This window comes from Grampus griseus (genome assembly GCF_964374135.1).
Source record: "Grampus griseus genome assembly, chromosome: 9".
NCBI classification, from domain to species: Eukaryota; Metazoa; Chordata; class Mammalia; order Artiodactyla; family Delphinidae; genus Grampus; species Grampus griseus.
The window spans coordinates 92,218,436-92,244,633 of NC_139003.1; the positions used below are offsets into that span (position 1 = coordinate 92,218,436).

The window sequence follows — 26,198 nt, forward strand, 5'->3', positions numbered from 1 at the left end:
TGTGGGATCCTCCCAGACCGGGGCACGAACCCGTGTCCCCTGCATTGGCAGGCAGACTCTCAACCACTGCACCACCAGGGAAGCCCAGTCAACAATTCTTAACTGGGGTTCCTATTCTTCCTCCAGGAATGCCTCAGAATTTTATCAATACTGATTACCTGTTCTCCAAAGTCATTTTGAAGAGTTTAATTTCTTTTTCAAATGTGTATGTATATACTAGTTATCTGCTAGATCCTGTGCTAAATGGTGGGATTATAGAATTGGGGGAGGGGGGAGGCTCTTCGCTACTGAAAAGCTCCCAATAATTAATGTGATGAGAAGCACTGGAAGAAGTTTTGTCCAAAATGCTCTGGAACCAACGAGGAGTTACCTACCCAGGCCTGGATAGCAGTCGGAAGGCTGGGAATGCTACACAGAAGAGGTTCTGTTTAGGGACTTCCCTGGCGGTCCAGTGGTTAAGACTGTGCTTCCAATGCAGGGGACGCAGGTTTGATCCCTGGTCAGTGGAACATGCAGAGTGGTGTGCCCCCCCCCCAAAAAAAAGAAAGGTTCTGTTTAGGTAGCATTCTTTCCTTACACGTTTACGTCACCCTAGTAAGCCAAAATGTTTTAACTGAAGACGTTTTTATTGAGTTGTATGGATCAAGAACTTCTTTCACCATTGATTTAATATGATATCAAATATGATTAAATCGGTCATCCTAGAAATAGCTAAAATGTGTATTTATAGATTAAGAAGGAATTTAAATTTAATCAGCTCAGTCTCCACCACCTCCCTTTCTTTCTCTGTTTCAGTTGTTTGATGGGAGCTTGCAGACAGTTCATTTCATTTTTGAGATCCTGCCAGTGAGCCAAAATCGTCTTTCTCTTTTCCTCAGTAATTTTAGTCTTAAATTCTAAAAATTTTCTCCCAGTCTGTGGCTTACCTTCCATTTTCTTTTTGACAAGGAAAATTTTTAAAATTATTAACTTAATCCATTTGATGTATTTCAGAAGGCGCAATACTTTTCTTCATTTATTGGTGGAAGAAGTTAGAAATTAACTTAAAAAAATCATCAAATGGCAGACAGATATTTTTGAAAGTCACATAGAGAATGCATCCTAGAAAAGAGGCTAGTCAAGTTTCACCAATTTTCATGAGTTTCATGAAATATTGGACCTACTCGAGGGTGGGGAGAAGAGGCAACTTTCAAAAAGGACAGTGTGGGCTTCCCTGGTGGCGCAGTGGTTGAGAGTCCGCCTGCCGACACAGGGGACACGGGTTCATGCCCCGGTTCGGGAAGATCCCACATGCCGTGGAGCGGCTGGGCCCGTGAGCCATGGCTGCTGAACCTGCGCTTCCGGAGCCTGTGCTCCGCAACGGGAGAGGCCCCAACAGTGAGAGGCCCGCGTACCGCAAAAAAAAAAAAAAAAAAAAAAAAGGACAGTGTTACATACAACGTTTCCTATACTTCTTCCTAAGAGCACCAGGTGGAGAACACGTTTTCTAAACTAGATCTAGGATGTGGAATGTGGAATCTATCTGTCCTCCTCTTAAAGGCTGTCCAATCGGTTTAAAAAAAAAAAAAAAAAAAAGACTAAAAACAAACCCCATACTCCTCCCTCCCCCCAAAATCAAGAAAAAGAAGAAAAACCCCACTCCTCTCCAGAGCAGAACCAGCTTCAGCAATCCAAATTAGTCTGTTACAGTCATCACAAGCATGCCTTGCTTTTAAACATACAAGAAAACAAATTTAAACAACAGAACTAAACTGGTACTGATCCAAATTACCCACACAGAAAAAAAAACAAAAAAACTAGTACTTGATGCAGTTCAATTTAGTACCAGTTCTTCTGGATTTTACTTCTGGTATTATATCTAAGAAAATTGTCTAACTCAAGATCATATGCCTAACTCTATGCTTTCTTCTTGAAGTTTTGTAGTTTTAGGTTTTATTTATAGGAATGGTCCATTTTGACTTAATTTTCGTATATGGTGGAAGATATGGATCTAAGTTCGTTTTTTTGGCATATGGATATCTAGTTGTCCCAGTATCATTGTTGATAGACACTTCTTTCTTTTCTGCATTGCCTTTTGCACCTTTGTCAACAGATGTCAAAAACTAAATTCACATGTCCATCAGCAGGTGAATGGACAAACAGAGTGTAGTGTATCCATACAATGGAATACTGTGCAACAGTGCAAGAAATGAGCTCTTGATACAGCAGCAACAGGGATGCATCTCGAAATTATGCTGAGAAGGAAGCCAGATAGAGTACGTATTACATAATTCTAGAAACTCTAGAAAATGCTAAGTTATTTATAGTTACAGAAAGCAGATTGATGTATTGGCGAGGGAGTGGAAGAGAGGGGATTATAATGGGGCAAACTTTTGAATACGTGCGGTTTATTATGTTATACCTCAAAGCTGTTACAAATAAAATTCTAAAAAGTATATAGACTAACACAGTAGTTAGATAAACTTTTGATAGCCAGAGTTTTTCTTTTCCCATTCCTTAATCTTTTCTTCATGCTGTAATTGCAGTTTATTATTCCTATTTGAAAAAAGATGTGTGGGTCTGAACGTAGCATCCAGAAAATGTTGTGATGACTAAACTCATTTCAGCCATACCTTTTATTTCTATATTCAAGTCATTAATATGTCATGCCAGTTCCTATAGAGTCTATTAACCTTCCTTGGTACCACGTTGTTCAACTACCTACAAATCCACTTTACCTGTTATCATTTAATCCAAACTTCCCCAAATAGTCTACACATATTTCGTTCGTAGAATTTGAAAAATGCATCAGGATTGAGGTATATAAGTTTTAAGGGACAAGCGTAGTAAAGGGGCAGATAACACAGGTAGACAGTATTAAGGAATTTAAATTTTAACCCAAGAGCAATATGGAGTCTGAAGAATTTTAAGTAAGCCATGTCAAACTGATTTTACTTTTTATTGTGATAGGTGGTGCTTATATAAAAGGCAGGCAATGTTAATAATAAGGGGATTCATGTCAGTCCCTTTGGTATTTTAGTTCGTGTGTATATAGCTTTGGGGGGGTATGGCAAGATCAAAACCTCTATTCTGACATCTTAAATTTGTTCTCATGCTTTGTACATTATAGCTGCATCCTGTCAACCAAAATATAACTAGCAATTCATAGTTCAGAACTACTTGAATTTTCTTGCCTGTATTTCTTGGCTTTATGAGAATGACAACTATATTTAGGCCTAAGAATTTAGTCTGCTGGAATTAAACAAATACAGGCCTCATCTGTTCATGCTGGCTGTTTCTCAATAAGAAATCTTATAAAATAGCATGTAAGAGCTTTAATTTTTTTTTTCCTTTCAAACCTTTAGAGTTAAGGTTCACTAATTTGGTTAGTTATAACCATAACTGTATATATAACCTCTGTGAGGCCACTACTGATTCTTGATGACAGCAAGAACCCAAAAAGGAAAGAAGGTGATTTATGAATGCTTTGTTGTTACAGAGAGTCTGTTGTAACAGGTCTCTTTGTCTTCATTCAGCACCTGTCACTGCGTAACCAAGACCACATTTTTGAACACCTGGCGTAACATAAAACTACTTGATCACATTGAAGTTAAACTGACTCCATTAGTTGAACGGCCCTCCAGTATGGTGGGTTGGTGGGTGTGGAGACCGACAAGTGGGTACCAGTTACTAAGGAGAGCAAACATGCTCAGCCCATCCCTTGAACTGAACCCCGGATTTGGGGATAGAGCAAAACAGAGTGGGTAAGGGGTATTTGCTTCAAAAGTCATTTGCTAGTACACTGTGATTTCACATCTGGTCTAACTACACTGGCACAGATACGTAGAATCTGCTGGATCATACCATCCTGGGTCAGTTCCAGTTTTAACTCTACCACAAGTTTCTGTTGAATTTCTGGCAAATGACTTAACTCTTCTCAAGCCCTTGTTTCCTCATCTGAAAAATAAGAGGGCTGGGTTATTATTAAGACTTCTTCTGTGGTTCTTCAGTTGCATTATATTTACCTGACTTTAAAAAATATCTTGCGGTAAAACTTTTAGGTAAAAATGAAAGTAACTTGTTAAAATCATATCACATGTAAAATTGGAAGAAATAGACTAGTATACCAAAGGATATTGTATTGGATGAGGTCTCCAGGAAAATCTCACTTTCTCTGGGGCCTGGACCTTCCAAATGTTCTCTCTTCGATCATGAAGTTGTCCTCTATATTAGCTGAAGCCTGTAACCTTAAATGATATTGAGATATTACAACTGTGCTTCTAACCACTGGTTTGAATTTAGGTGCGCATGTTTAATGTTTTAATTTTAGATGTATGATTGGGTGTTTAGTGATACAGTTTGAGAAGATTGGAGGTTTCCTCGTGCATGGGGCTGCTGCCCAGCCTGCGATTCCTGACCATGCCTGATGAGCCATGACTGTACTCAAAAAATTCCTTAAAGGGAGAGCGCACTCCCTTTCTCTCCACCCCCACCCCCAACACCTCCCCCCCACTCAGAGGAATAGGACTTGCGTTCTAATCCGTTTTCCTGCAGTTAAAGACTTGTTGGAAATTACTCAGAAGGGTGGTCCCTTCCTTGACCGCATAAATTGCTAAATGCGGAACTTGTTTTAAATTAACGTTCTCCAATCTCTTCTCCTGCCACCATCAATCCATCTGTGACCCCCAGTGGTCTTTATCCCAAGCATAACAATAATTTGCCCTATGGCATCACCCCTGATTCAGCTCCTCCTCTTTCTCAGCTGCCTCTCTGTCCCCCTCAGCTCCCCATACAGAGTCTAGGCTTATTTCTGCCCACCTGTTGCCTGGTGTTATCAGACTTTCAACAACAGGTATGAAGAACTTAGTGCCTGGTACAAAGTCATACAGCATTCAGTAAGTGTTCGCTGTTTTTAATCCTTGGCCACTTTCTATTAGGTGAATCACATGAAATTGCTTTTTTTGTATGTAAAAAAGGAAATCTCATGTTGGCAGTTTGATATGGTTCAACTTTATAGATATACATACAGAGTGATGATTCCTAACCAGGATGCAATTAGGATTATCTAGGCAGCTTTTTACAAAATACATAGACACTGTCCCCGTCTTAGACCAGTGAATCGGAATTCCTGCTTAAAACCACCTGTGCAGAGGATCTTCCCTTCAGGTCATTTTTCTTTTACCGTAGAAGTTTTGTTTTGTTTTGTTTTTAATACAGACTTGTATGTTTTCTGTATAGTCCGTTGTCTGGTCATGAACTGAAACTTTAGTTTTATGACTCTACAGATTACTGTCATTTTTAACTTTAAGATATGATCAAATCTCAAATTAAGATTTATCAGTACTCAATCTTGGGAAGAAAAATCTAGGTGCTACAAGATGTTTTCATGATTTTTACGGAATTCCAAAGTCTTTTTCCTCTCCTAGTTTGTAACTTCACATTATCTTTCACATAACTTAAACTTAGAATTTTGTACTTTTTAAATACACTTTTGCCTTTTCATGAAGAAGAGAATGAACAGTAGTAAGCTGGCTACAGTTCAGTATTAACTTACCCTGACTCACATGACTAACAATGCAGCTTACCTACATGATTCATAATTTTAATGTAGCCGAGAGAAAATGGGAGCAGTTTCTTTGAACAGTAGCTATCTCCCTTTGCTGATGTTAACTTGTGTGTTGTGCTTTTATTATTAACCAGTGTTTTGAAATCTCTGGGTAAGTAGGTGCTAGGTAAGCCCAAAATTATGAGCAGAATTTTTCGCTTCATTCATTGGCAGCCATAGACAAGAATATTAAAACCCAGAAAAGAGAATTCAGAGCTATTTTTCTTCCTCCCGCTATCACCGTCTCTCTAATTTGCATTCCCTACACATGAAATGTGCTTGCTTTAGTGGCATATATACTTTTTTAAAACACAGAGAAGTTTAGTGTGGCTCCTGTACAAGAATGGCTCTCAAATCTGTGTGAAGCATTTCATTAGAAGTACGTATATACACGAACAGCAGGCAGCCTCTGGTGTCTAACTTAGATTTTTATCAGGAGGGAGTATTGAATTTTTCTGATGCCTTTTTCTTTTCTCTTTTGTTGATTATATGGCTTTTCTCATTGGGCCTAATCATGTGATTGTATTATTTTATAGCATTCTTTTTTTTTTTTTTTGCGGTATGCGGGCCTCTCACTGCTGTGGCCTCTCCTGTTGTGGAGCACAGGCTCCGGACGCGCAGGCTCAGCGGCCATGGCTCATGGGCCCAGCCATTCCGCGGCATGTGGGATCTTCCCGGACCAGGGCACGAACCCGTGTCCCCTGAATCGGCAGGGAGACTCTCAACCACTGCACTACCAGGGAAGCCCTATTTTATAGCATTCTTAATATTAAGTTATTACTGTATTCCTGGGATAAAACACATTTAACTCTAATGAATTATTCTTTTATTAAGAAGTAAGATTCAGGTGTTTGTATTTTATGAAATTTCTGTGTTCATAAATGCAATTATAATATGGCTTCTTTTGGTATGATTATTGCTCTTTCAGTACCACTGACTGTTTTTTTAACTTTTTATTTTATATTGGAGTATTGTTGATTAACAATGTTGTGTTAGTTTCAGGTGATTCAGTTATACACATACATGTATCTATTCTTTTTTCAAATTGTTTTTTCTTATTCTTTTTTCAAATTCTTTTCCCATTTAGGGTGTTAGTTTCAGGTGATTCAGTTATACATATACATGTATCTATTCTTTTTTCAAATTGTTTTTTCTTATTCTTTTTTCAAATTCTTTTCCCACTTAGGGTGTTATTACTTAAATAAAATGATTTGTGTAGCCTTTCTGTGCCACCCTTGAAAATTATCTTTTTATGTTTAAAAGAAATTGCGTCTAAAGCCATCTGTGCCCTAAGCCTTGTAAAAAAGCTCATTCTTAACCATTTTCTTCCGTAGTGGTAGTAAAGTTTAGGTGGTAAACACTTAGGATCTGGATTTTTTTAAATCCTGGCTCCACGTCAGCAGTGTGATTTGGGGCACCTTTTAAAAAGCTCTGTGTGTCTCAATTTTTTCACCTGTAAAATGTGGATAATAGTTATAAAGAAGCCTTGAGAGTTTCATGAGATAATCAATAGTTGAAAAAGTATCTCAATAAATGAAAATATTATTTATTTTCCTCCAATGTTGTTGTCCCATCTCCAGGTATTATGATTTTTTAAATCTCCTTTTTTCTCTCCTTTTCTGCTCTCCTCAGAATTTTTCTCCAGTTTCTTGAACCATATGACTGGTTGAATGCTTTGTATAAGTTAGTCCTAGAAGAAGATAAAAATTCAAAAATATTAACAGTGGATGATAGGACGACACAGGTGACTTTTCCCCTTTTCTCCTTACTCTCCACATTATATACGATGAGCACATGTTACTTTTAGGATCATGAAAAATTGTTGAGGGGGGAGGGAGCTCAAGTCCCATGCATGCGTGCATGTATGCTGCATGCGTGCATGGCGTGGTGATCAACACTAACCGTAAGATTAGGACTATTCAGCAGCATTCAGCATAGCCCTTGGAAGTGAACCCTTGGTAAACAAGTTTGCAATGGAGAATTTAATTGATAATATTCAAGTTGTCATTAAATGTAAGTTCAGATAATATATTCATTGTCAGAGGAGGTTTTTAATTTAAAATGATATTTTCTGTATATCTGCTATGCCATACTGAACAGTGAGCATCTTACAGTACATAACAGGTTAACCTGACTGGAGTGGTACGGGGTGCCATGCATAGCAAGTCACAATTTCAAAGGTTACTGGTTTATATTTTCTTTCTGGTTTTTTAGGAGCTCCTTGTTATTCCTTTAAAAAGAATTGGCTACCAAACATAAGGTAGATAGCTAGTGGGAAGCAGCCGCATAGCACAGGGAGATCAGCTCGGTGGTTTGTGACCGCCTGGAGGGGTGGGATAGGGAGGGTGGGAGGGAGGGAGATGCAAGAGGGAAGAGATATGGGAACATATGTATATGTATAACTGATTTACTTTGTTATAAAGCAGAAACTAACACACCATTGTAAAGCAATTATACCCCAATAAAGATGTTAAAAAAAAAAAAGAATTGGCTGTTCAGCCACAATTCCACAAAGTAGAAACTCAGCAGGTCGTCTATGAAAGAGCTGTAGTAAAGCTTAATTGGTACAAAGGGAATTTTTCTTTGTTGCTGTGGAGTTAAACTTTAGCCTTAAATTCCTGGTTTGTTAAAATGGTTTCAGTGCTTAATTTGCAGGGCCATGACTGATCAATATGTTCCCTTATAAATTGAGTTTTAGCTAACCAGTCCCAATGCTGTAAAGAAAACATTAAAGATAAATCATTTCAACCCTTCTCTATAGCAACGAGCACTACTGGCTCTCCTTTCTCTTCTCTCCCACTTGTGCCTCACTCTTAACTCCTTTTTATGCCAGATATTGCCTAGTCCTAGCTGCTTCCTTCTTTGTGATTCTTTGGTCACCCGTATCGGTGGGGACAGAAAAAAGTTGCCTGTCATTTCAGTAAACAAAGATTGCCATCCTGGTAGACAGTGACTTTTGCCCGCCATCAAGCTGTCAGCCACTGTGGCCACCCCGACGGTGTGCCCTGAGAGGAATTCAGGGTGGAGAAAAACACGATACTGGCCCTAGATAGCTAAGGTGCATGTCTAAGGAATAATTTCAGTGAGCCCAGACTCTTGCATCTTCCCATACATAGAAAAGCACCAAAATCATTAACTTGAGATGTCTGGTTTTTGTGATTAGCAGTTGTTGTTGTTTTTTTCCCCCCAGCAAAAACTCCTGTATATCCTCCCTTGCCTCTTTGGAACAGTTCCTCAGAGCTATCTAAGAGGCTGTCTCCTGGGCTGTCATTCTCAGGAAGGTCCCCAAATAAAACATAACATGCAACTTTAAGGTTGTGCATTTTCCTTCGGTTGACATCAGGAAATGGATTTATTCTCATAACTAGTATTGAATAAATTGTATTCTTTAAAACTCAGGCTGTTTTTTAAATTGAAGTATAATTGCTGTACAGTATTAAATAAGTTACAAGTATACAATGTAGTGATTCACAATTTTTAAAGGTCATACTCCATTTATAGTTATTCTAAAATACTGACTATATTCCCTGTGTTCTACAATATGTCCTTATAGCTTACTTTATACCTAATAGTTTTATCTCTTATTCCCCTACCCCTATATTACCCCTCCCCCTTCTCTCTCCCCACTGGTAACCACTAGTTTGTGCTCTGTATCTGTGAGTCTGCTTCTTTTTGTTATATTCACTAGTTCGTTGTTTTTTTTTTTTTTTTTTTTTTACAGTATTTATCTTTCTCTGTCTGACTTCACTTAGCATAATGCTCCCCACGTCCATCCATGTTGCTGCAATGGCAAGATTTCATTCTTTTTTATGGTTGAGTAATATTCCAATGTGTGTGTAGGTTGCTTCTGTATCTTGGTGATTGTAAATAATGTTGCTATGAATATTGGGGTGCATGTATCTTTTCAAATTAGTGTTTTGTTTTTATTTGGATATATACCCAGGAGTGGAATTGTTTGGTCATATGGTAGTTCCATTTTTAGTTTTTTTAAGAAACCTTTGTACTGTTTTCCATAGTAGCTGCACCAGTTTACATACTCACCAACAGGGTACAAGGGTTTCCTTTTCTCCACATCCTCACTAACATTTATATGTTGTCTTTTTTTTTTACATCTTTATTGGAGTATAATTGCTTTACAATGGTGTGTTAGTTTCTGCTTTATAACAAAGTGAATCAGTTATACATATACATATGTTCCCATATCTCTTCCCTCTTGCATCTCCCTCTCTCCCACCCTCCCTATCCCACCCCTACAGGCTGTCACAAAGCACTGAGCTGATCTCCCTGTGCTATGCGGCTGCTTCCCACTAGCTATCTACCTTACATTTCGTAGTGTATATATGTCCATGCCTCTGTCTCGATTTGTCACAGCTTCCCCTTCCCCCTCCCCATATCCTCAAGTCCATTCTCTAGTAGGTCTGTGTCTTTATTCTTGTCTTACCCCTAGGTTCTTCATGACACATTTTTTTTCTTAAATTCCATATATATGTGTTAGCATATGGTATTTCTCTTTCTGACTTACTTCACTCTAGGTTCATCTACCTCATTACAAATAGCTCAATTTCGTTTCTTTTTATGGCTGAGTAATATTCCATTGTATATATGTGCCACATCTTCTTTATCCATTCATCCGATGATGGACACTTAGGTTGTTTCCATCTCCAGGCTATTGTAAATAGAGCTGCAATGAACATTTTGGTACATGACTCTTTTTGAATTATGGTTTTCTCAGGGTATATGCCCAGTAGTGGGATTGCTGGGTCATATGGTATTTCTCTTTGTAGTTTTTTAAGGAACCTCCATACTGTTCTCCACAGTGGCTGTACCAATTCACATTCCCACCAGCAGTGCAAGAGGGTTCCCTTTTTTCCACACCCTCTCCAGCATTTATTGTTTCTAGATTTTTTGATGATGGCCATTCTGACTGGTGTGATATGATATCTCATTGTAGTTTTGATTTGCATTTCTCTAATTATTAATGATGTTGAGCATTCTATCCTGTGTTTGTTGGCAGTCTGTATATCTTCTTTGGAGAAATGTCTATTTAGGTCTTCTGCCCATTTTTGGATTGGGTTGTTTGTTTTTTTGTTTTTGAGCTGTATGAGCTGCTTATAAATTTTGGAGATTAATCCTTTGTCAGTTGCTTCATTTGCAAATATTTTCTCCTATTCTGAGGGTTGTCTTTTGGTCTTGTTTATGGTTTCGTTTGCTGTGCAAAAGCTTTGAAGTTTCATTAGGTTCCATTTGTTTATTTTTGTTTTTATTACCATTTCTCTAGGAGATGGGTCAAAAAGGATCTTGCTGTGATTTATGTCATAGAGTGTTCTGCCTATGTTTTCCTCTAAGAGTTTGATAGTGTCTGGCCTTACATTTAGGTCTTTAATCCATTTTGAGCTTATTTTTGTGTATGGTGTTAGGGAGTGATCTAATCTCATACTTTTACATGTACCTGTGCAGGTTTCCCAGCACCACTTATTGAAGAGGCTGTCCTTTCTCCACTGTACATTCCTGCCTCCTTTATCAAAGATAAGGTGACCATATGTGCGTGGCTTCATCTCTGGGCTTTCTATCCTGTTCCATTGATCTGTCTTTCTGTTTTTTTTGCCAGTACCATACTGTCTTGATTACTGTAGCTTTGTAGTATAATATGAAGACAGGGAACCTGATTCCTCCAGCTCCGTTTTTCGTTCTCAAGATTGCTTTGACTATTCGGGGTCTTTTGTGTTTCCATACAAATTGTGAAATTTTTTGTTCTAGTTCTGTGAAAAATGCCAGTGGTAGTTTGATAGGGATTGCATTGAATCTGTAGATTGCTTTGGGTAGTAGAGTCATTTTCACAATGTTGATTCTTCCAATCCAAGAACATGGTGTATCTCTCCATCTATTTGTATCATCTTTAATTTCTTTCATCAGTGTCTTATAATTTTCTGCATACAGGTCTTTTGTCTCCTTAGGTAGGTTTATCCCTAGATATTTTATTCTTTTTGTTGCAATGGTATATGGGAGTGTTTTCTTGATTTCACTTTCAGATTTTTCATCATTAGTGTATAGGAATGCCAGAGATTTCTGTGCATTAATTTTGTATCCTGCTACTTTACCAAATTCATTGATTAGCTCTAGTAGTTTTCTGGTAGCATCTTTAGGATTCTCTATGTATAGTATCATGTCATCTGCAAACAGTGACAGCTTTACTTCTTCTTTTGCGATTTGGATTCCTTTTATTTCCTTTTCTTCTCTGATTGCTGTGTTGAAAACTATGTTGAATAAGAGTGGGCAACTTTGTCTTGGTCCTGATCTTAGTGGAAATGCTTTCAGTTTTTCACCATTGAGGACGATGTTGGCTGTGGGTTTGTCATATATGGCCTTTATTAGGTTGAGGAAAGTTCCCTCTACGCCTACTTTCTGCAGGGTTTTTATCATAAATCGGTGTTGAATGTTGTCGAAAGCTTTCTCTGCCTCTATTGAGATGATCATATGGTTTTTCTCCTTCAATTTGTTAATATGGTGTATCACATTGATTGATTTGCATATATTGAAGAATTCTTGCATTCCCGGAATAAACCCCACTTGATCATGGTGTATGATCCTTTTAATGTGCTGTTGGATTCTGTTTGCTAGTATTTTGTTCAGGAATTTTGCATCTATGTTCATTAGTGATATTGGCCTGTAGTTTTTCTTTGTGACATCTTTGTCTGCTTTTGGTGTCAGGGTGATGGTGGCCTTGTAGAATGAGTTTGGTAGTGTTCCTTCCTCTGCTATATTTTGGAAGAGTTTGAGAAGGATGGTGTTAGCTCTTCTCTAAATGTTTGATAGAATTCGCCTGTGAAGCCATCTAGTCCTGGGCTTTTGTTTGTTGGAAGATTTTTAATCTCAATTTCAGTGCTTGTGATTGGTCTGTTCATATTTTCTATTTCTTTCTGATTCAGTCTTGGCAGGTTGTGCATTTCTAAGAATTTGTCCATTTCTTTAGGTTGTCCATTTTATTGGCATAGGGTTGCTTGTAGTAATCTCTCATGATCTTTTGTATTTCTGCAGTGTCAGTTGTTATTCTCCTTTTTCATTTCTAATTCTATTGATTTGAGTCTTCTCCCTCTTTTTGTTGATGAGTCTGGCTAGTGGTTTATCAATTTTGTTTATCTTCTCAAAGAACCAGCTTTTAGTTGTATTGATACTTGCTATTGTTTCCTTCATTTCTTTTCCATTTATTTTTGATCTCATGTTTATGATTTCTTTCCTTCTGCTAACTTTGGGGTTTTTTTGTTCTTCTTTCTCTAATTGCTTTAGGTGCAAGTTTAGGTTGTTTATTCGAGATGTTTCCTGTTTCTAAAGGTAGGATTGTATTGCTATAAACTTCCCTCTTAGAACTGCTTTTGCTGCATCCCATAGGTTTTGGGCCATCGTGGCTCCATTGTCATTTGTTTCTAGGTATTCTTTGATTTCTTCAGTGATCACTTCATTATTAAGTAGTGTATTGTTTAGCCTCCATGTGTTTGTATTTTTTACAGATCTTTTCCTGTAATTGATATCTAGTCTCATAGCGTTGTGGTTGGAAAAGATACTTGATAAAATTTCAATTTTCTTAAATTTACCAAGGCTTGATTTGTGACCCAAGGTATGATCTATCCTGGAGAATATTCCATGAGCACTTGAGAAAAATGTGTATTTTGTTGTTTTTGGATGGAATGTCCTATAAATATCAATTAAGTAATCTTGTTTAATGTATCATTTAAAGCTTGTGTTTCCTTATTTATTTTCATTTTAGATGATCTGTCCATTGGTGAAAGTGGGGTGTTAAAGTCCCCTACTATGAATGTGTTACTGTCGATTTCCCCTTTTATGGCTGTTAGTATTTGACTTATGTATTGAGGTGCTCCTGTGTTGGGTGCATAAATATTTACAATTGTTATATCTTCTTCTTGGATCGATCCCTGGATCATTATGTAGTGTCCTTCTTTGTCTCTTCTAATAGTCTTTATTTTAAAGTCTATTTTGTCTGATATGAGAATTGCTACTCCAGCTTTCTTTTGATTTCCATTTGCATGGAATATCTTTTTCCATCCCCTTACTTTCAGTCTGTGTGTGTCTCTAGGTCTGAAGTGGGTCTCTTGTAGACAGCATATATATGGGTCTTGTTTTTGTATCCATTCAACCAATCTGTGTCTTTTGGTGGGAGCATTTAGTCCATTCACATTTAAGGTAATTATCGATATGTATGTTCCTATTCCCATTTTCTTAATTGTTTTGGGTTTGTTATTGTAGGTCTTTTCCTTCTCTTGTGTTTCTTGCCTAGAGAAGTTCCTTCAGCATTTGTTGTAAAGCTGGTTTGGTGGTGCTGAACTCTCTCAGCTTTTGCTTGTCTGTAAAGGTTTTAATTTCTCCATCAAATCTGAATTAGATCCTTGCTGGGTAGAGTAATCTTGGTTGCAGGTTTTTCTCCTTCATCACTTTAAATATGTCCTGCCAGTCCCTTCTGTCTTGCAGAGTTTCTGCTGAAAGATCAGCTGTTACCCTTATGGGGATTCCCTTGTGTGTTATTTGTTGTTTTTCCCTTGCTGCTTTTAATATGTTTTCTTTGTATTTAATTTTTGACAGTTTGATTAATATGTGTCTTGGCGTATTTCTCCTTGGATTTATCCTGTATGGGACTCTCTGTTCTTCCTGGACTTGATTAACTATTTCCTTTCCCATATTAGGGAAGTTTTCAACTATAATCTCTTCAGATATTTTCTCAGTCCCTTTCTTTTTCTCTTCTTCTTCTGGAACCCCTATAATTTGAACGTTGGTGCATTTAATGTTGTCCCAGAGGTCTCTGAGACTGTCCTCAGTTCTTTTCATTCTTTCTTTATTCTGCTCTGCAGTAGTTATTTCCACTATTTTATCTTCCAGGTCACTTATCCGTTCTTCTGCCTCAGTTATTCTACTATTGATCCCATCTAGAGTATTTTTCATTTCATTTATTGTGTTGTTCATCATTGTTTGTTTCATCTTTAGTTCTTCTAGGTCCTTGTTAAATGTTTCTTGCATTTTTTCTGTTCTATTTCCAAGATTTTGGATCATCTTTACTATCATTATTCTGAATTCTTTTTCAGGTAGGCTGCCTATTTCCTCTTCATTTGTTAGTTCTGGTGGGTTTTTATCTTGCTGCTTCATCTGCTGTGTGTTTTTCTGTCTTCTCATTTTGCTTATCTTACTGTGTTTGGGGTCTCCTCTTTGCAGGCTGCAGGTTTATAGTTCCCGTTGTTTTTGGTGTCTGTCCCCAGTGGCTAAGGTTTGTTCGGTGGGTTGTGTAGGCTTCCTGGTGGAGGGGACTAGTGCCTGTGTTCTGGTGGGTGAGGCTGGATCTTGTCTTTCTGGTGGGCCGGTCCACGTCTGGTGGTGTGTTTTGAGGTGTCTGTGGACTTATTATGATTTTAGGCAGCCTCTCTGCTAATGGGTGGGGTTGTGTTCCTGTCTTGCTAGTTGTTTGGCATAGGGTGTCCGGCACTGTAGCTTTCTGGTCGTTGAGTGAAGCTGGGTGCTGGTGTTGAGATGGAGATCTTTGGGAGATTTTCGCCGTTTGATATTACGTGGAGCTGGGAGGTCTCTTGTGGACCAGTGTCCTGAAGTTGGCTCTCCCACCTCAGGGGCACAGCACTGACTCCTGGCTGCAGCACCAAGAGCCTTTCATCCACACGGCTCAGAATAAAAGGGAGAAAAAGTAGAATGAATAGAAGAAGGAAGGAAGGAAGGAAGGAAAAAACGAAAGAAGGTAAAGTAAAATAAAATAATTAAAATTAATTATTAAGAAAAAATAATTTTTAAAAAAACAAAAACGTACGGATAGAACCCTAGGACAAATGGTGGAAGCAAAGCTATACAGACAAAATCTCACACAGAAGCATACACATACACACTCACAAAAAGAGGAAAAGGGGAAAAAATCATAAATCTTGCTCTCAAAGTCCACCTCCTCAATTTGGGATGATTGGTTGTCTATTCAGGTATTCCACACATGCAGGTACATCAAGTTGATTGTGGAGCTTTAATCCGCCGCGTCTGAGGCAGCTGGGAGAGATTTCCGTTTCTCTTCTTTGTTCTCACAGCTGCCGGGGCTCAGCTTTGGATTTGGCCCCACCTCTGCGTGTAGGTCGCCAGACGGCGTCAGTTCTTCACTCAGACAGGACGGGGTTAAAGGAGCCGCTGATTCGGGGGCTCTGGCTCACTCAGGCCGGGGGAAGGGAGGGGCACAGAGTGCGGGGCGGGCCTGCGGCGGCAGAGGCCTGCGTGACGTTGCACCAGCCTGAGGCGCGCCGTGCATTGTTCCGGGGAAGTTGTCCCTGGATGCCGGGACCCTAGCAGTGGCGGGCTGCACAGGCTCCCAGGAGGGCAGGTGTGGATAGTGACCTGTGCTCGCACACAGGCTTCTTGGTGGCGGCAGCAGCAGCCTTAGCGTCCCATGCTCGTCTCTGGTGTCCACGCTGTTAGCCGCGGCTCACACCCGTCTCTGCAGCTCCTTTAAGCAGCGCTCTTCATCCCCACTCCTCGCGCACCAGGAAACAAAGAGGGAAGAAAAAGTCTCTTGCCTCTTCGGAGGTCCAAACTTTTCCCCGGACTCCCTCCCGGCTAGCCGTGGCGCACCAACCCCCTGCAGGCAGTGTTCACGCCGTCAACCCCAGTCCTCTCCCAGCGCTCCGACCGAAGCCTGAGCCTCAGCTCCCAGCCCCGCCCACCCCGGTGGGTGAGCAGACAAGCCTTTCGGGCTGGTGGGTGCTGGTTGGCCCTGATCCTCTGTGCAGGAATCTCTCCGCTTTGCCCTCCGCACCCCTGTTGCTTTGCTCTCCTCCGCAGCTCCGAAGCTCCCCGCTCCGCCACCCGCAGTCAACGCCCGCGAAGGGGCTTCCTAGTGTGTGGAAACCTTTCCTCCTTCACAGCTCCCTCCCACTGGTGCGGGTCCCATCCCTATCCTTTTGTCTCTGTTTTTTCTTTTTTCTTTTGCCCTACCCAGGTACGTGGGGAGTTTCTTGCCTTTTGGGAGGTCTGAGGTCTTCTGCCAGCGTTCAGTAGGTGTTCTGTAGGAGTTGTTCCACATGTAGATGTATTTCTGGTATATCTGTGGGGAGGAGGGGGATCTCCACGTCTTACTCTTCAGCCGTCTTCCTCTCGTCCCTCTATTTGTTGTCTTTTTGATGATGGCCATTCTAACAGGTGTGAGGTGATGTCATTATGGTTTTGATTTGTATTTCCTTGATGATTAGCAATGTGAAGCATCTGTTCATGTGCCTGTGCCTGGCCATCTGCATTTCATCTTTGGGAAAATGTCTCTTCAGTTCTTCTCATTTTTTCAATTGGGTTGTTTGCTTTTTTTGATGTTGAGTTGTATGAGCTGTTTATATTGAGTTGTATGAGCTATTTATATCTATTGGATATTAATCCCTTATCGGTCATATCATTTGCAAATATTTTCTGCTATTCAGAAGGTTCTCTTTTAATTTTGTCAATGGTTTCCTTTGCTGTGCAAAAAAGCTGAGGCTAATTTTAAAATTAGATCTGTTTAATAGAGATTTTCATAGTTTCTAAGTCTGAAATATTTTGGCATTCCAAATCAAGTCAGCTCTGGATTTTAACTCGTCTACAGGGAAAGCCAATAGACTAAATTAATGTGTCCTACTCCTCTGTAGCCCCGACTCCCTGTGAAATGACAGAGAGGAAAAAAACTTAGAGGCGGAAATTTGTAAATCCATAACTGAGAATGGGAACAGATGGGGTGACCATCAGCAAAGCAGACACTTCCAGGTTCCAGAAGACAGAAAACAGATGGCGTTGATGGCTGAACCAGGGTGGAGAAAGCCCCAGCCCAGCATACCCATGAGGGAAACTGCACGTGGCATCTATTTTTCCCCTTAGAGTCCTGAAGAGACTCTAAGCTTGAGTCAGTAGGAACAGAGAGCAGAAGAGATGATAGGACATGGTAGTAATTAAAGGAGGACATATCAAGAGCTCATTGGATATGCTGCCCACTCACTCAGCCCATACAAAGATTACACAACGTTGGTTACCATGCTAATTTTGGAAATCTACTTTCAAAACAACCTTGTTTTTAAACTCTCAGCCTGAGGAGGACTAGGTGTCCTAATGCAAGAGTTAGTGTTCCAGCGAGTACGCTCCTTATTTTGATATTTGGAGAAAGATCCTACCCTGTCAACCTGTTCCTTGCCCATGAACCCTGAAGTAAAGCCCATCCACTAAAATGCCAGTGAACATAGTCTGTTACCTCTCCAGATCTGTCATGGGAAGTAGATCTACCCAGCAACAGAAGAAACCTGTTATAGTGGACTGGGAAAGCAAGAGGAAAGAAAGCCTCGCCAATGGTGACATGAAAGTATAAAAAGTATAATATGAGATACTATTGCCAGATTAGTAAAGGATGTGAATTAACAATTCACAAAATAAATAAATACATGGAAAAAATGGTCACCCTCATCATGTAATCAAAGACGTAGTTAGAAAAAAATGAGATCTTTTTCCCAATATATAATTAGATTTTTTAAAAGAATGCCCATTGCTAATAGGAATGTCGTGAACAGTTGTATAGCACTTTTGAAAAGCATTGGACAATATGTCTAATAAACCTTAAACGATCCGTTCATTCATTACAATTCCTTAAAATCTACCTCATGAAAAGCATTTTAAATATAGAAACAGATGGTTATCCATTTAGAATTTAGAAGAACTCCAAACAGCTATGATGTCTTCTATTATAAGAGTTGGTAAATAGACTGCTCTACATCTACAGGATGATTAAATTAAAATTAAATTAAAAAATAAAAATTGAAGCTATGAAGTCAACAAAACAACATAGAAAAAGCAAGTGTGACTTAAGTGGAAAGGGATGCAGGAGGCAGACTTGCGTGTTACAACTTAATACTGTCCTCCCCCACATCTCTGTTACTTTGTTGTAAGATCTCAAAGTCAGGGATTTTGACTTGCTCATCTGTGTACCCCCCTTCCCCTCCCCGTCCCCCCCCCAATGCCTAGCACAGTATCTGACTCTTAATAAATATATGTTGACTCAGAATATGGGCATAAGAAACAAACAGAAAGGAAATCCAAAAGCAGACCAAAAGATCAGGGAAGCCACTATACAAAGAGAGAGCTAACTTAAATGAAACGTGCATCCCAAAGTGGGATTTAACAGATGTCTTCATGTAAACCAGAGGCCATACTTAGATTCTTTTAAAATATTTCATTTGCTAATGACTGTTTACTGTTAAACTTTTTGTCAGTATTTCTTCTAATATGTAGTTTGATATGTCTTATGCAGTTAATGAAATGCCCTGTTCATTTTTAAGTTGGATCATTCAGGCATGGTTTTTTTTTCATTTTTATTTATTTTATTTATTTATTTTTGGCTGTGTTGGGTCTTCATTGCGGTGCGTGGGCTTTTCGTTGCAGTGGCTTCTCTTGTTGCGGAGCACGGGGTCTAGGCACGTGGGCTCAGTAGTTGTGGCGCATGGGCTTAGTTGCTCCGCGGCATGTGGGATCTTCCCAGACCAGGGCTCGAACCTGTGTCCCCTGCATTGGCAGGCGGATTCTTAACCACTGCGCCACCAAGGAAGCCCCAGGCATGGTTAATTCAATTATTTTTTTCTGGTTCTCCTTCTTAAATCAGGAGAGTTTTCACAGGCAATATCAGATTTATAAATATATCAATAAGAGAAACTCAAAATAACAGTATTTATACACCTAATTTATAGCTTGGATGCAGTAGACTCTAAAGCAGGTATAAATTACATAAGTCATACTTTTTTAGTAGTTCTGTTAAATTCAGGCTTGATATTACTTCTTCATCCAATTTTGTAGCTGGTATGTTCAGTAAATAACACGTATTGAATTTTCAAATAGGTAAAAGACTCACATGGTTCAAAATTCAAAAGATTATTGTTATGTGTCTTGCCATAGTTAGCATAGGAATACAGGAGCAAAATGTATATTCTTTATAATTAATAATTATTAAATATTTTTCTACATAATCTTATTTTAAAAGCACATTTAGGGGTTCAAAGAAAAATGTTAAAATAGCTATAAATAGTAGTTTATCAGTCTTTTTATCTTCCACCTTTCAGGTTCCGCCCTGTTGCTTATTTCTCAACACTGCTGAAATCAAGTCATAGTGTGGTAGCAGAACCTCTGTGACTGGGGTAAGAAAACTGCTTATACTTAGGCTGTACTTAGATTCTTCCTTTAAAATATTTTGATCCATTAAAAAATCGGTGTAGATTTCCATCATTTCCTTGCACCAACTCTTTTCACCACCACCCCTCCTAAAAATGCTGCTTGTTCCTCTTCCTTTCCTAACCTGTATCCACTCAAGCCAGGAAGTTGGGTACTTTGGCTTGAATTGTCCCTTCAACCCCTCATATCTAATCTGTCCCCAGATTTGGTTGATGCTTTTTTCTTAATGTCTCAAATCCATCCCCATCTTCTCCCTAGTCACCATTGCCCTGTAGCCTGTGGCTGCTCTTCCTGCCTTCTGAGTCATAATCTCTCACTTAAAAAATCCTGGTAATTCTCTTTGCTCTAAGAATAAAAAAAATCTCAATTGCTGGCATGTAAACGCCTGTTTCTGGCCCTTTTTACTTTTTACTTCTTCCTTCATCTCTCACCAACACCCCCAGGTTCACCTGGTCTGTTAAAATGCTTTGTCTTTCAAGTCTCAGTTTAGTCATGACTTCCTCCGGAGTTCTAGAAATGTTTTGCTAGTTTTAACTGGTGAGGGCTTTACTTTTGTACTGCTGGTAATATCAGTAATTTTGCACTGACTGGGGACTGCATGTACGCTGCATATAAAGGTAGGGTCTTCTAAAAAGATGCCTGAATGTTTACATTACCCGTACTTACTATGTGTATTTAGACATCTTCCATGTGCTAAATTATTCATCTTAAACTTAGTTTTACAAACAAGCCGAGACCCAAAGAGGTAAAGTAATTTGAGCCTTCCCATGATTTTAAAAGTCTGTGCTTTGATGTCTGACAACATGTCTGGCAAGTCATATAAATAAATTTTATTATGCAGACCAGGCAAATTGTTAAGCCATCTTTAAGCAGCTTTCAACTATTGTACCCTTAAAACAGAACATTATTTTCTTTAGCTCAGTCTTAGTTATAATTTTGTGTTGTCCTTATTCAGTGAAGTCTGGGTAATTGGAAAATATTAAGTTATTACATTTTAGAAGTAAAGCATTGCCTCGGGGACCTTCTGGCTTTGACTGTTGATCCTTTTGAGCTGATTGTATATCTTGAAATAAAGAAGGACCTTCTAAGAGTTCAGGATGTCAGTTACAAGTTATGTTTCACCTGGACTTCCTTCCATTTTCTATTTTTAATAATAACTAAATAGTAAGGTTTTGTTTATAAATATTCAAATTACAGTAGCTTCTTCGTCATTTAAAATTTGTCAAAGATTAAGACCCCAAAAGCATTGAAAAATTAAAAGAAAATTGATAAATTGCACTTCATCAAAATCAAAAGCTTCTACTCTTCACAAAACTTGTTAAGAAAATGGACAGATAAGCCACAGACTGGGGGAAAATATTTTCAAGATATATCTCTGATAAAGGATTTGATTCCAGGATACCTAAAGAACTCTTAAAACTCACTTTTAAAAACCCAATTTTTAAAAATGGGTAAAAGATTTGAACTCCAAGACACATAGATGGTAAATAACCACGCTAAAAGATGCCCAACGTGATTAGTCATTAGGAAAATGCAAATTAAACCCACAGTGTAATACCACTACACATCCAATAGGCCGCTTAGCATGAAAAGACTGTGGCTGTGACTGTACCAGGATGTGGAGCGACTGGTAATCTCATTCATTGTGGAAATACAGAAAGGTATAGCCACTTTGAAAGACATTTCAACACACACTTATTGTACAGTTTAGCAGTCTCACTCCTAGGTATTTATCCAAGAGAAATGAAAACATATATATATATATATATACACACACACACACACACACAAAGACCGGTACACGACTCTTTATAGCTTCTTTATTTATAAAATTATAAAAATGGAAACACCCCAAATAAATGTGAATGGATAAACAAATTATGCTATTTCCAGACAACGGAATACTATTGAACAGTAAAAAAAAAAAAGCACGTGCCACTGATACATGTAACTGTATGAATATATCTCAAAAGCCTTAGCTAGGTGAAAAGAAACAGGCACAAAGGCTATGTACAATATGATCCATTTATATAACATTCTGGAAAAGGCAAAACAATAGGAACTGAAATCAGATCAGTGGCTGCCATGGGGTGGGGTGATGGAAGAGATTGACTGCAAAGAATAAGGGGAAGCCTTTGGGGGTGATGGAACTATTCTGTGTCTTGATTGTGGTGGTGTTATATGACTGTATACCTTTATAAAGTCTCATTAAAAGGGTGATTTTATTGTATATAAATCAACCTGCTTTTAAAGAAAAAGTTAAAGCCAGTTTTCAACATCAGAAATTATCTTCACAAATTTAAGGATAAAGAAAACTAGGCGATAGATCAGATGAGTCCAAAGTCAAGTCCTTTGTCTTTTGACTCAGTGGTCAAAAATTTTTTTTATTGTGAGGAGATTTTTATATGTTAGAAATTAATAGTCTTTCTTATTATCAGAGTTTTGTGCCTTTACCAGTATACAACCTTCTTGTCCCAAGAACAGGATCTACCTTCATTTATCTTCATAAAGTCACCCTTTCTGTTACGTAAATATCATTATTGAATTGTCTTCATGAATATCTTACAGTTTGTGTTAATTTTATTCTTAATTATGTATTCTTTGTGAGTCTTGTTGTAAATTGAGTCTTTCCTTCCATTATATATTCTAACTGGTTATTTGAAAAGAAATTTATTTTTTACATAATATGTTGATTATATAACCATTATCTTTGAAATCTCTTGTTTATAGTAATTTTTCAGTTGATTCCTTTGGCCTAAGTATGAAATCATTATTGGTATAAGCAGTGGACTTTGAATTTTATCAACTATCATTCCAGATCATGTAATCTATGACTTTTCTCTTCTATTAATATGAAGAATTACATTGACTTCCTAAAATATAAAGACATTCTTGCATATCTGGTTGAATCCCACCTGGTCACTTTGGTGTATTCTTTTAGTGTGCTGGATTCTAACATTTTTTATTTAGAATTTTTGCACCATATTTACATGATAGGTCAGTCAGTCTGTTTTTCCTGTAGTCTCTCTTTGTTAGGAACTTTGCATCAATGTTAAGCTAGCTCTCAAAAAAGAATTTGGAGGCTTTCTCTATGTTGCAAAACATTAAATAGTATTAATAATACCTGTTCTTTAAATGGTTGGAAAAATACGCCAGTGATATTATCTGTATCTGTGCCTAGTAGTAAACTGAAATAGTCTCAAATCCCTTTCAGAATAGAATTGTGTATCTTGCTTTCTTGGTCAGGTATATTCTGACTCTTCTAAAATTGTTCATTTTATACTAAATTCCTTTATTGAGCAGGTATTCTTCATGCAGATAGGGAGTGTCATTTGAGAGTTGTCCGTATGAACTGTTTTTCATTTTGAAGGATGAGTCACTACTGTGGCCTCTCCCTGCTTGTGCTTAGTAGTGGTTTATAATGCTTTGATAGGAACTGAACTTCAGTGATCATAGCCTTTAATACGCTATTCAAATTGGAGGGGAGAGGCATGCTCCATTTTATCTCTTTATTAACAAGGAATCTCTCAGTGGGAACTTCTGCCAGCTATTAGTTTTATTAAACTACAGCCTAATAGTAAGTGTCTTTATTATGAAAGTCTAAAAAAGGTAATAATGAACTCTGGAAATATAAAGATCATTGGGTTTATTGTTTTTAGTGGACAGGGAGTGTTTGAGATCTTACTTGGTAGAGTATTCCTTATTAAGTACTGGAGAACTAGACTGATCACTTCTTAGAAATTTTCATAAAGTTTAAAATAGAGAGCCGAGAGTTTGGGTTGGAGATTTGTGGTCTGAAGCTCCTTGGCCCACTTCCTTCCGTGTGTGGTTGGCCGATTAACGCCCCGACGACAAGATAACCATGTCCTCATGCCCATAACTTTGAATGTTACTTCCTTTTGCAAAAGGGACTGTGCAGGTGTGATTAAGTTAAGGATTGGGGGGTGATTTTCTGGATTATCCTTGTGGGCCTTAAATGTAATCACAAGTTTCCTCATCACAAGTCTCCTTATAAGAGGGAGGCAGAGAGAGGTCTGACTACGGAAGCAGAGATGATAGTGTTGCAGCCAGGGGCCAAGGAAAGCCAGTCTCTAGAAGTGGGACAGGTAGGGAACAGATTCTCCTCTGGAGTGTCCAGAAGGAACCCACCCTGCTGACATCTTGACTTTAGCCTCTTAAGATTCATTTTGGACTTCTGACAACAGGATGATAAATTTTGTGTTGTTTTAAGCCCCTGTAAATTTATAGTGTTTGTTATAGCGGCAACAGGAAACAATACAGTATGGGTACCTGTTAACTAAACATATGAGGGCAGGGACCTAGGCCTATGGAATTCAACTCCATATCCCAGTGCCTAGAACTGTGCCTTACATAATAAGGCACAGTATATTTGTTAATGGAGGATGGGAGGGAGAGAGGGAGGAAATATCAGGTAATTCATAACTTAATCAACATGGTGAGCATGGTGTAGGTGTCTAGCTTCTGAGTGAAGCAGAGGAAAACAGTAAGGTTGAAAACTTGAAGCCCACCCATGACCAAATAGATTTTATAGTATTGTTCTAGGACATCGCTTTTTAAAAATAGAACTCCCATATGATCCACACTAACTCAAAATGATATATGTACCCCCATGTCATTGTAGCATTATTTATAGTGGCCAAGATATGGAGACAACCTAAGTGTCCGTCAGCATGTTAATGGTTGAAGAAAATGTGGCATATTGTACAATGGAATATTATTCAGCCATTAAAAAAAATGAAGTCTTGCCCTTTGTGACGTGGATGGACCTTGAGGGCATTATCCTAAGAGAAATAAGTCAGACAGAGAACGATAAATACCATATGATTTCACTTATGTGTACAATCTAAAAAAAAAGGAAAGAAAACCAAGCTTATAGATACAGAGGACAGACTGGTGGTTGCCAGGTTGGGGGTGAGGCAGCAAAATGGGTGAAGGGGGTCACACACACTTCCAGCTATAAAATAAGTAAGTCACAGGGATGTAATGTTACCCAAAAGGTGGGGGGAGGGAGGGGGGAGGAGGCCATTGTGTAATTAAAAAATATTTGTTTGAACAGCAGAAGATAGAAAATAACTGAGGAACCCTACAAACCAAACAATTTGAAGTTCAAGGATCCCTATCTCATTACTTGAAGGAGGAAAACACAAATGCATACACATACATAGAGAAGTATTTCAATTAAAATTCAGGTTCAGTCCTCCAGTTCCTAGGTTGTATAAGGTGCCAGGAAAGTAGTTAATTGTATTTTTACCAAGTGAGTGCAGGAAATAAACAGGGTAATGTTATTTATTTTATGACTAATTTTAATTTTAAAAACAAGTTATATGTTCACATTATACAAAAATCAAACTGGTAGTTAGCAAAAAGCCATCATCCCGCTTCTGTCCACCAGTGACTTAGTTTCCATCCTCACAGGCAACCCTGTGTTACCATTTTTTACATCGTTTCCGATATATAAACAAATAAACCTCGAAATCCCGTTTTTCTCATCTTTTTATGCAGTTCATAACATACAAGTTATATTGCTCTATAGTTTACTTTTTTCACTTTAACAATATGTGGTGGCGCAGTGGTTAGGAATCCGTCTGCCAATGCAGGGGACACGGGTTCGAGCCCTGGTCTGGGAAGATCCCACATGCCACGGAGCAACTAAGCCCGTGCACCACAACTACTGAGCCTGTGCTCTAGAGCCCGTGAGCCACAACTACTGAGCCCGTGTGCCACAACTACTGAAGCCCGCGTGCCTAGAGCCCATGCTCTGCAGCAAGAGAAGCCACCACAATGAGAAGCTCTTGCACCTCAACGAAGAGTAGCCCCCGCTCACCACAAGTAGAGAAAGCCCGCATGCAGCAACGAAGACCCAATGCAGCCAATTAATTAATTAATTTTAAAAAACAATATGTTTTAGCTCCCTCCATATCAATGGGTAAAGAACATCTTTTTTTAAAAAATGGTTGCTAATTAGTCCATGTTTCCAGTTTACACTTCCACTGCAGTGAAGGAATGTGCCTGTTTGTCTACCAGGGAGGGACAAGCTTTTTCTGTAGAGGGTGGAAAGAAAACATTATTTAGACTTGTGGGCCATGAACGTTCTCTGTTGCATCTTATTCTTGGTTTTATTTTGTTTTGTTTTGTTTACAACCCTTCAAAAACACAAAACCGTTCCTAGCCACAGGCCATATAAAAAGCAGGCCAAGGGGGCTATAGTTTACTGGTCCTCTGGGTAAAACAATTGAGAGCCAATCCAATATTATTTGTATTGCTCTTATCAGCAAGGTTGAGCGTATTAGAGCCCTTTGTATTTCCTTTTCTGTGACTATTTGTATTTTTCTTTCTTTTCTTTTGTTTTTTTTTGCGGTACGCGGGCCTCTCACTGTTGTGG

At 38.7% G+C, this 26,198-nt stretch overlaps 1 protein-coding gene across 2 annotated transcripts in view; it reads left to right on the forward strand.

Moving 5' to 3' along the window:
• The window catches only part of RALA (RAS like proto-oncogene A), a 76,683-nt gene that overhangs the window by 26,324 nt on the left and 24,161 nt on the right, over positions 1-26,198 (forward strand). Inside the window, exon 2 of one of the 2 annotated variants that reach the window (XM_082662263.1) lies at positions 19,687-19,761. The exons of the other annotated variant lie outside the window; for it this stretch is intronic. The gene's annotated coding sequence lies outside the window, so the exon portion shown is untranslated. The remainder of the gene's footprint in view (positions 1-19,686; positions 19,762-26,198) is intronic. 2 annotated transcript variants of the gene reach the window in all.